General features: G+C 45.7%; 1 protein-coding gene across 1 annotated transcript in view; it reads right to left on the bottom strand.

Annotated features, from left to right (window-relative positions):
* The window catches only part of ccdc28a (coiled-coil domain containing 28A), a 116,480-nt gene that overhangs the window by 55,042 nt on the left and 51,695 nt on the right, over positions 1-9,743 (bottom strand). The window contains exon 5 of the mRNA XM_062561592.1: positions 4,579-4,639. The gene's annotated coding sequence lies outside the window, so the exon portion shown is untranslated. The remainder of the gene's footprint in view (positions 1-4,578; positions 4,640-9,743) is intronic.

Consider the following 9,743-nt stretch of genomic DNA (forward strand, 5'->3'; position numbering starts at 1 on the left):
TTCAGAGCTAACGCTGGGTTTTCCCACATGTGCCGACTCCAGATGGCCTCAAAGAGACAAGGGTTAATGCCAACATCACACATACACACACACACACACACACACACACGTGCACACACACAGAGTGACACCCCTCCAACAAGGTGTCACGCTGCGATCAAAAACTAGCTGTAAACGAAGAAGGCCGAATCAAAAGCGGATGTTGGTGAAGGCATTAAAGAGACAGAGAGATGGAATTACTTCCCCTGTCACATCAAAGCCATGTGCACACGCTACGACACACACAATGTCTTTGTAAGGGTTCTGTCCAACAATACTTGTGTAAAGGTCGGACCTGAGTCTTTTATATTCACTTGTAAGGTTGTTACCCGTCACCAGCGGATCCATAAGTGACAGGTATCTTTGGCGTGATGGCGACTTCCAGCCCAACATTTAATGGCAAAATGGTCCTTCAAGACAGATTCATTTTAATTGTGTTCAAACTGCAACCACGGTGGTCAAAGGACTTCCTTTAGCTGTGACACCACACAATACACACAAGCAAAGTCCTTGTGTGATTGAAAGCAGCGTTTTGTATTTGGTATTTTGTAAAAGTACAACATTGAACCCCTGTCCACACTCAGCTGGCTTTTAGCACCTGGGCCGTATTGGCGAGGGAATAATCTGCAGGAATGACTGTTTCACTCCAGAGTCCATTCTGTCTCTCATTCTTCTTTACTTCCTAAAGGCCTTTCCATCATTTCTTCTAATTTCTTACAATTACTGTCTCCTTGTGTGTGTGTGTGTGACCTTTGTGAACTGCATGGCCGTTTATGGAAATGATGGAAGTTGCCTCTTGCCTGACTCATTGGCATGCATTAGTGGAGAACAACAATGACGCACACACAAACAGACGTGCACATGGAGACCATCTTAAATACAGGATATAGGACTAAATTAAAGGTAAAAGCGCTTTTGCTGTTCTTCTTTTGTGAGACATCCTCTGCTGTTCAAAAAGCCACGTTTAGTGTTCCTTTCCCGCTCTCTAATGGATTTTTGATTTTTACAGAGCATGCAACACAATTAGCTTGTCTTCCTTTTTTATTAATGGCACATTTACTCTTTTCTTTTGCCTCGCTGTTGTTTATTCTTGCACTAAATTGGAGAGCAAAGAGTCCTTAAAGTGTAATTTGTGTGTGGCTGTACGTGTCATTTGAATATGCTCAGGGTCCACTGTTTTTGTTCTTTATTTTTTATGAAACCTATAAATTCATCAGTGATAATATTGAATGAAAACAGGTGAGTGTAATAAAAAGCACAAAAATCAAGGTAAAGTCAGATTTTAAATACCACTGGCAGTCAAGGCACCGGAGTTTAATCATTTATTATTTCAGATACTGTGGTGCATAATGAGCTGCTCATTCGCATTGTGCGCTTCCTATTTATATTCTTATTACTTTCATAAGCATAAGCTCAGTGGACTGAAAATACGTAACCACCAAATCCAGGAAAGAATCTGTTAAAAACTCATTTTCCAACAGAGAACTAGAAACAGAAATTGGTAATAGAAAGAGGTCACAGAGGTCAGAACAGAAAGGGTGCGTTTTACATTCAAGAAAGGTAATACGGGCAGAACATGGACAATTTCCCATGCAAATCAGGCTTTTCTTTGGCAGCCTGTAATCTGAGACATGAAGTGCACGCTGCAGTGAAACGCCCCAACGTTGATGAAGCAAAGAAGCAAATTTGATAATGACATGGAACAAAAACCTCAGCGCACTTTGCATTGATGCGACATCTACGCACACAAAAGCCTCCCCGGAGTCCCTCGGATCTGCGCTACACAAATCTGCAACTCACACCCAGACTCAGACGGCCAAATGGAAATCAAGCCCCGCCTCCCTCGCGGCGTCCGTGTCCCGCTTCCTCGCCAGCGGAACCCACGTCCCTCTCAAGGAGCAGATGCTTGCTTCCTCTTGACATATGCCCCTGAGATGGAGCGGGGAAGGGGGAGGCTGGGGATATTAGACGGGCGGGGGGGAGATAATCCGCAGGAGCAAAGGGAGAAGCGGAGGAAATGAGGGTACCACGAGAGAACCGGACATCAAGCCTTTTGCTTAACGACATGGTGGCGTTTGCTTTTTAAACATGAGGCTAAAAGCCCTTTTAGGGCAGTGAGGGTTTAAAGGAAAGCTCCCGCTGTGTGATCATTGAGGGCTAAAGGCCGCCGACGGAGGAGAGGGCTCCTTTGCGCCCGGACAGGAACAGATGGCGCTGCGAAAGGAGCGACACGAAGGGATGAGCCCGGATGAGGAGGGAGGAAAAGAGATCTCAGAGATCTCATCATCTCACATCCGGCGTCACGTTGCATCGGACCGGATCGGCCCCCTAAACGTCTTCCACATGTGACATTTACTTTGTGGTGAAAGTCACAGAAAGCAGCGTACGTACACAAAGAAAGCGCTTCACCAAACCATTACTGTTACAAGGTGAACTCCTTTCATTAAAGAAAGCAAACAAGCGCAAACACACAAAGTCTTTCATTAATAAGCAGAATTTAATCAAGCGCTATGGATGGGCTTTGTGTCTTAAGGACATTTGTTTGTGAATATGAACGCGCCTGTAGGTGGGTGTGTATCTTAAGGACAGGGATCTTGATTCATCAAGCGTGAAGAGGAGAAGCGCGCACACACACACACACACACACACACACACCCACAGACGGTGGCTGCGTTGACAGATTAGATGGGGTTTTTAATCATCTAAATTAAGCCTAATTGTTATTCGTTGAATATGTGGCATTTATGAAGTTCAATGGAATACGATTCAGGACTAATTAAAACTAAAGAACTGTGTTTCCTGACAAGTATCAGCAAGTATCACTAAATATCAGCAAGTATCACTAAATATCAGCAAGTATCACTAAATATCAGCAAGTATCAGTAAATACCAGCAAGTATCAGCAAGTATCACTAAATATCAGCAAGTATCACTAAATATCAGCAAGTATCACTAAATATCAGCAAGTATCAGTAAATACCAGCAAGTATCAGCAAGTATCACTAAATATCAGCAAGTATCACTAAATATCAGCAAGTATCAGTAAATACCAGCAAGTATCAGTAAATACCAGCAAGTATCAGCAAGTATCACTAAATATCAGCAAGTATCAGCAAATATCAGCAAGTATCAGTAAATACCAGCAAGTATCAGCAAGTATCACTAAATATCAGCAAGTATCAGTAAATACCAGCAAGTATCAGCAAGTATCACTAAATATCAGCAAGTATCAGTAAATACCAGCAAGTATCAGCAAGTATCACTAAATATCAGCAAGTATCAGTAAATACCAGCAAGTATCAGCAAGTATCAGTAAATACCAGCAAGTATCAGCAAGTATCACTAAATATCAGCAAGTATCAGTAAATATCAGCAAGTATCAGCAAGTATCACTAAATATCAGCAAGTATCAGTAAATACCAGCAAGTATCAGCAAGTATCACTAAATATCAGCAAGTATCAGCAAATTGCCCCTCATTGCTCAACAAAGAAAGCCATCATCAACACACAATAGTTCCTTGAGTACCTTGACACTTTGATTGATAATATCGGTACACGGGGCGTCTTTGTGTCCCTCTATGTGACCGTACTGTGTGTGTCTTACAGGCAGCAGGCCGGGTGTACGTAGAGCACGTAGAGCGTTGTGAGTGGGGGTGTTAGAAAGTAAGAGGAATGCTTGATTCTTCTGGCTGGAAAGACTCTTCCTACGACAGTAATTACAGACTCACACAAACACACACACACACACACACACGTGCAAAGATGCTGCCAAAAGACAACAACCAGCACTCCATTCCTAGATACACCTGAAGAAAGAATGTCACCAAACAGACACACACACACACACACAGAGTGAACTCACGTGCCAGAAAAAGACCACAAAGCCGTCTGTTCCGTTACACACACACACACAGACACACACACGCGCAGACACGCACACACACACCGGCATCCTCTGTCTCTCCTCCAAGCACTTCATTTAACTTAGAATTCCACTATCTGATGTTGTCGTTATTTGCAACAAACATGCTTTTTCTTTAGTGATCCTTTGTAAACGCAAATAAGAAGCAAAGGTTTGGACATCAATCAGAAAATTGCCTTTCATTCATAAAAGGTAGGAGTGATAAATAAACAGCACATGTCATGAAATAAGCAAAAGAAATTGAAGAATTTGTGAAAATCGACAGATGAAAATGTAATAAATGGGTCAAATTTGGTATGACGTTTCTAGTCTTTAGAGAAATGGATGTATTCGTGGCAGAGACACATTCCACAGTACTTTAAAGGACACATGTGGACTTGACAGCTGTGTTTATGTACACACACACACGATAATTGTCTCAAGGAGTAAGACGAGTCTCCATACATGATTAACACAAACGCACACATGTTTAGCAGGTTGCCACCTCCTGCCAGGTGCTCGTGTGCGCACACACACACTTGGCGTGTTTAACGTCTTGGAGACGGCGGACAGATTGAAGACGGGACACCAGGAGGAAGGGGAGGAGGAGACTTTAGGGAAGAGGGAGGAGGACACACCTGTTATTAGCTTTTCTCCAGGCGCCGATCGGATGCGTCCACGGCGAGACAGAAGGACGTCCTGGGAGAGAAGCAGAGGATTGTCAGGCATTAATAATGGAAGGCAGATCCTTAGAGACCTTGTTGAGACATTAATAATGGATTCGACTCAGCTGGAGGGGCCATTGAAACGCCTCAGCACAACTTCGCCGAGGTGGGACGAGAAAGTCCTCGCGCCGCGCTGCAGATGAGACACGGCACATTCTGCGACGTGATGACGAGACACATTTACACATTTACACATTGCTGTCACCTCCAGAGGACCCGAAACACTGCGTCATGCCTGTGTGTTTTCAGATAACTGGCACTTCACTTCCTGGTCAACACCGGACCCCCACAGGAAGAAATGGAAGTCTCTGACAGGAAATACTGCCTCAAAACACATCACTTTATATTTAGGGCCACTTTCTTAGTCAATACAGCTGTGAGTATCATCATTGGGTATTGATAGAACCTCTAACAGCAAGCAAAACACATTTGTTTAATTCTAAATGGCAGAGAAATAACCAAAACCTGAACATTTACATAAGATGTTTTAAATCATAACTGTCAGTGTGATTTTAAATGATCTGTGAGACACACACACACACACACAAGCGAAATGACAGAAAAACACCAAAACATTCAAAGAGCCCCGAGGCCGAGTTTAAACATTCCCAACGAGAATGTGCCAGATTGAAATCACACCAAACTAAAATTCAGATATTTCTGCATGAGAGGAGCCACAAGGAGAGGGCGCAAGCTAACGATCACTTACAGAGGCCCCTTGTGCACACGTGCATCCACACACACACACACACAGGCTTATGCACACTGACAGGGACACACACATTAACACACACAGTTTGGTTTAGTGCCAGCTCTTGGACACACACACACACACACACACACACACACACACACTTACCATTGCATTGTCCTGCTCCCGCTCTTCCTCTATGTCTGTTACAAGCTATCATCTTTATTTCACACACTGTGCCCACGCACACGGACACACAAATAAGCAGCACACTTAAACTAAATGGGTGGCCTGATGGTGAATCACTGCTATTTAGCAACAAAGGCCTCAGCTTGCTGTCCCCTTCTACCTCTCCCTCACACACACACACACACACACACACACACACTAGGAAACACCACAGATCCCCACGTATTTCACATTCACGTCTACCATCTCCCGGCGTACATGGGCCAAACACGCGGCGTACGGGTGTATAATTACAGAGAGTGAAGCAGCACTAAGGAATAATTACACAGGCTGGTTGCTGTTGTTGTTGTTTCCAACAAATAAACCAGTACACAAACAAGATGGAGGGGTGAGCGGCAGGTCAAGCCATCTCTGAGACGACGCTGCCTTTTCTCTCTTTGGCAGCGCCGGCCCTTCACGGCTTGAGCTTCCCAGCCATGTTTTGGAAGCTGAATGCGGCCGCGGTGCCATCCTCAGCAGTAGGATGAGCGGTGGCGTCTATACTCTACCAGTAGAGTAGCATAGTATCGGATATAGAGAGAAGTCGTGGGGGATTTGTATAAATTGTCCTTTTAAGGGGTTCAGATACAAAGACGGATGTTAGTTACAGGAACCAAAGGAGTTCGCTCTCTCCGTTTGACACAAGTTTCCATTCAGATTTTCTCTGGTGATTCTTGGAATTGTTCACCCTCCAACTTCCTTGCTTTTTTTTCCACTTTCTTGAAAGTCCAAAGCTCAAAAGTCCACGAGCCCCCACTGCAAGTGTTCCCCCCCCCCCCCCCCCCCGCCCCCTCCCCGACACACACATACATAAACACACGCGCACACAGTGCCCAGGCAGTCACCTGTGCTGAAGGTAAATGGAGTGTGAGGTTTTACTGCTGCTGTGATTGCCGGGTTCGGCTCAGGAGGAAATAAGTGTTTGGTTTGTTTATATGCTATCAGACAGCAGGTGGCGGAGTCAGCATGCCGCCTCTTGACCTGCACCGGGGAGAGGGGTGGACTAAGGTCCAGGCAGGAGGGGGTGAGGAGGGGGGGGGGTCAATACGGTCTCCTGAAAAGGATTCCGACGAGAGGGACAATGTCGACAAGCGAGACTGAAAATGTCAGCAAACGACTACAATCTGTCGGCAAATAAATGTCCACTGGCTTTGTTGTGACAAAGATGGTGTGTGTGCGTGCGTGCGTGCGTGTGTGCGTGCGTGCGTGCGGCGGTGCGAGCTTGTGAGGGTGAGGGTTATCCCACTGAGCCAGAGAGACAGAGGCAGCTCTCTTGCATGTTGGAAAAGAGGCGAGATGAAAACTGTCCGATAGACGAGTGTCTTTGTTGCGCTGCAGATGAAGAGCAGAATCTTACTGGGCAATCACAGCGTGGCACCGGGCCGCCGCTCCCTTTCTCCACTTTTCATCTCTTCATCAACCTTTTGGTCTTTTCCCGCCCAACCAAGTGCACAGTTTCAAGTTGTACCGTGCACAGTTAAACATGCTGCATCTAAAGAAATGGTGCTTTGACAACTACTTTAAGAAAAGGGACTGGATGAACCCTCCTTCCATCATTCTGAGGCCTTCATGGCCTTCTGTCTTCTTTTGATAAAGAAAACACTCTTCAGTCTCTCTCCTGTGTCACGCTCATTATTGGTTTTTCTTTATTTTTTCATAACTTATGACTGTTTGCTTTGTGGAGGTGAAATGGCGCCCTCCCATCGGTTTGTGACCTTCAGCCAGCCGACACACAAGTTCACCTTTAACCGGAACGAGTGAAGAGGAGAAGTGTTGTTACACATACTCCGCTCCCCCAACTGTAGTGCGGCCGGAGATAAAGGGCTGTAATAATACATGATCGTAATAGACTGAGATGTTGAATATAAGTATCATGTAGTGATGATGTGGACCATTATGTGATCTTCAAATATTCCTCCTAGACATGTTTACTTCAGCTCGACTGGGCTTGACCGTTTAATTACCCCGTTGCTTTAGCCTCTCAGTTTAATACCCTAACAACCTCGTTACGCTACTTTTCTGCCTTAAACGCCTCCTCTGGTGAGACGGGGCACGCTGGGCTTCAGATCGGCCCCGGGCGCTTCTCTACGTGCTCAGCTGAAGGGGCGCGAGGTAAAACTCTCTAATTCAATTTCAATTAAAGGAGGGGGGAAGAGGGAGCTTTAATTGATTGTCGTTATGCCAGAGCTGTGTGTGTGAGAGAGTCGGGCCGACTGTACACACACACACACACACACACACACACACTGGCAGATGTCCTACTTTCTCTCTTGCTTGAATCCACTCAGCTCGTTCCCAGGCTGTGATGAGGGAGCACGAGGAGGCGCTCAATACTTAAAGAAGCTGCAGTTCTCCACCTCATCGTATTCATTTCATGGCGTGCATCATTTCCTACACGACACAAAGTCTCCGATGGTTATCAGATAAAACACGTGCTCAAAGGCTGATTCCTTTTTTTATCGTTCATAAATGAAAACAAATGTTTGTTGAAGCTGCTTCCCCGAACCAGAGCTTATCCCGATGTGCCAGAGGCTCGTTATAATACCCCGGGCAAATATGGCGACAGTGTAGTTTGATCCCCAAAGTGATGGCTACTCAGAAACATCCTGAAAGTGTGCGAATCACATTGTGTACAAAAGGACACGCGTCAACGAGCACATGGGGGAAAAAAACGCTTTTTACCAAGTTTGTTCTTGCTCTTTTTTCAAGTGTTTTGATCCGTTGTTTGTTGGTATTATTTGTGATGGGATTTTGATGCCCCTTGTTTTTTTTGGTTGGCTCGACTACAAGGCGTTAATGAAAGCGTTTCAGGCAAACATGTTGATTTTTGTTTCCATGGGGATCCAGGAGGCCTGACAATGTCACACAGGCTGCGGCCAGCAGACTGGTGGAAAACACGGCTGCCTTCTTCCCTCTTTTATTCACATCGTGATCGGCAATTTCCCCCAAACTCTCAATCTCTACCTCCCTCTTTCTCTGCTAATCACTCATTATATTTCATTAAATGTCCTCCACTCACTCTCTTCTGCACATATGCCTTCAGCGTTTGTTTCCCCAGCTCTTCAGCTCTGTTTCTCTCTCCTGGTTTTTCTCCTCGTTCCCTTTCTGTATCTGACCCTCTCTATTCCGCTCACTCGCTTTCTTCCTTTGTTGTCGTGTGTGTGTGAAGAGCTGTGATAAATAAAGACAAGCACAGCCGTGTGTGTGTGTGTGTGTGTGTTGGAGAGACGGACGCCAGCTCTCTGATAGCATTGTTAGCCTCTCCACCTCTCCTCACTCCACTGCACATCCAGCTACGGGCTTTCTTCCCCCTCTCCATCCATCCAGGCCCCGAGCCAGGAAGGCGGCTTTGGGGGCCAAGTCAGGCCAGGACAGAGGCTTCATTGTGAGGTTGCAGGGGGCGTGGCCAGTGGAGGATGAGGACCAGGGGTCCATGCCAAGCCACAGACCCAAGACCCTGATCTGGCCTGCCAGTCGGCCCACTGAAGGGCCTCCGTGGCTGGGCACGACATCAGGGCCAGAGGAGAGGTGGAGGCTGGAGGTCTCAGCAGCGGTAATGGCAGAGGCTAGATTAAGACCTTCTCTTAGAATCAGCACAATGGGGGAGGTCTACAGCGGCGCGCACACACACACACACACACACTCGACTCCGACCATGTCGCCTATCGGAGGCAGAGGAGCATGAATAAATACATGAGCACCGTAGAGCTCCATTGGACTGATAAAGAAAGAGAAAAACACACATGAGTTACGACAACTGAAAGAAAGAACAGAACATTTAGAAAAGGGGACATGAATATTTTGAAGGTTTTGTACTATGGTAATTGTGATGGGAGGGAAAAAGAGAAGGCAAAAGGAGGGTTATGAATTATGAAAATCCACCAAGGCCCTGAGCGCAGGAAATGGAATAATTAGGAAGCCAAGTTTGAACATTGGTGGCTGAAATAAACTTTCCCAGCCCCCTGACTTGTGTATCCATCCTACTGAAGTACAGACATGCTGTGTGTACTCATGACAACTAAATCAGATCTGTGAGTCAAACAGACAACGACAACTACATTCAATACAGTCTACCTAGACTTTTCAGGTCTAAATATTGAACCTGTGTGTCTGTAATAAGTGTATAAAAGGAACACATGGCAACTAATTCACACATTGG

This window comes from Pungitius pungitius, chromosome 3 (assembly GCF_949316345.1).
Source record: "Pungitius pungitius chromosome 3, fPunPun2.1, whole genome shotgun sequence".
Lineage (NCBI taxonomy): Eukaryota > Metazoa > Chordata > Actinopteri > Perciformes > Gasterosteidae > Pungitius > Pungitius pungitius.